Source organism: Globicephala melas, chromosome 7 (genome assembly GCF_963455315.2).
Source record: "Globicephala melas chromosome 7, mGloMel1.2, whole genome shotgun sequence".
NCBI classification, from domain to species: Eukaryota; Metazoa; Chordata; class Mammalia; order Artiodactyla; family Delphinidae; genus Globicephala; species Globicephala melas.
The window spans coordinates 91,302,192-91,304,206 of NC_083320.1; the positions used below are offsets into that span (position 1 = coordinate 91,302,192).

At 44.1% G+C, this 2,015-nt stretch overlaps 1 pseudogene; it reads right to left on the reverse strand.

Moving 5' to 3' along the window:
• Positions 1 to 563: 563 nt before the first annotated feature.
• Positions 564 to 1,548, reverse strand: LOC115867047 (large ribosomal subunit protein uL4 pseudogene; annotated as a pseudogene).
• Between the last annotated feature and the right edge of the window lie 467 nt (positions 1,549 to 2,015).

Consider the following 2,015-nt stretch of genomic DNA (forward strand, 5'->3'; position numbering starts at 1 on the left):
GCTAGGTGTTTGGAGGCTCATATCTCAGGTGCAGGTCTTAAAAGTTGGGGTGCCCAATGTGGGGCTCAAACCCTTCACTCTACAGGGAGAAGCTCCTGATGGGGGTCATTACTCCAGGGGCGGGCCTTATGGCAAGATTGCGTCTCAGCTTCTCCTACCCACTTCATTGTGGGGTTTTTTGTAGTTCACTTGATGTGTAGTCATTGTTTAGCTAGTTCTTAGGTTTTTCTCAGAGGAAATTGTTCCATATGTAGCTGTAGATCCAGTGTGTCTGTGAGACGAGGTGAGTTCAGGATCTTTCTATGTTGCCATCTTGAGCCAATGACATCAATATTTTGATTTCCTATCTGTCTAACTTACTAAGTTCTCTTACTTACAATTTTAAGTGTGTCTGTATATTCCTTTGCATTATCTACTGAGACAGCTTTTTATCTGTAAATAATTTTTTTTTTTTCTGATTTCACAATCTTTGTAACTTTTCCTCCCATCTTTTCTGGTTTGTTTCTCACTGCCTCTTTGATCAGATCTTTATTCAAAATGAGCTGTCCAAAATGATTTGACCTTTATGGAATAAAGAAATTTAAGTTTATGCAGCAGCCTTCTTCTGTGGATTTCTTTTCTGCTGGCTTTTCAGCTGGCGGTTTCTTGGTAGCAACAGCCTTTTTTTCTTTCCCTCAAAAGCTTTCAAACACCAACAGTCTTCTTTTCTTTCTACACTACCACTGGCTTCTTGCCTGGAGCCCCCTTCTCATCTGATTTGGCTTCTAGTGCTGTGTTGTCTACCTGGACTTTGTGATTCTTGGCCTGGTGAGGAATGATGTTCCAGTGCACGGTTTTTGCGTATGGGTTTAGCTTCAACATGATTCTCAGGTCTTTAAGTGGATTCTTCTGTAGGAGTCTGTGATGAATCTTCTTGCGTGGTTCTTGGAAGGATCTTTCGATCTCTGGGCTTTTCAAGATTCTGCTAAGGTCTGTATTGAGCATTTTATGCATGGGAAGGTCGCAGTCATTCTTGAGGGAGGCAGCTTTGCACCAAGTGCCATGCACATCACATCCTTTTGTGGAAAAGCACTTTCAGTCCAAATGCAGGAACGTCCCACATGCCCCCCAGGAGCAAGTTTCAACATGTTCGCTTTGCTTATTTTAAGCAGAGTGATTGTAGGAATGTTTCTGAAGTCCTTGATAATGCAGGGCCCCCTGTGCTGGATACAATGATAGCTTCTCATTTTGCTTTGCCAGCTCTCATTGGCTGAGAGGCATAGACCTTTTTGATATCATTCCAGGCCCTAAGCTTCCTAAGAAGCAAGATAACCTCCTTGGTCTTCTGGTAGCCTTCAGCTTTATCTTCAGCCACCAAAGGAAGTTCAGAAACTTGCTCAGTAGGATGAGCTTTAGACAGGACCAGCACGGGCAAGGCTGAGACAGGGCACAGCAAATGGTACCTCACTTCTGTGTTGTGTTCATGCTGTGGGTGCCAGTTGTGCCAGTGTTTCTGGTTGATGCCAACATGCAGCCCACAATACATATTTCCAAAAGTACCCTGGCCATAATCATGGGCTAAATACTCTCTACCTCGTAAATAAAACTGTAGGTCACTTTCTGGCATCCCTTGTGCTTTCTTTCTAAGACACACACGCTTATTGGACATCTCACTCTTCAAAGCAAGGAACGGACTTACTGGGTGCGGATTGTGGAGGTACCAGCAAGGTCATGCTAGTCTAAAGAAGAGTGAATTTGTTGGCAGTTCCAACCCAGAATTCTTGATGGCTATCTGGGGGACAGGTACCAACACTAGAACAAAAACAAAGGTTTCTCAGAATTTGGGAACTGGACCAATGACCAGATGAAAAGCAAGCTGGATGTGCACATGTTCTGGGATGGCTGCCTGAAGCCCAGAGGATTTCTGATGCACTGTCTTTATGGACAGGCATTGCTTGCTGTGTGTATTGAGCTGGCATGAAAGAATAGCAGCAACTGGGACACACTGGCTTTTGTCTCTTAATCTGCAAGCCCGT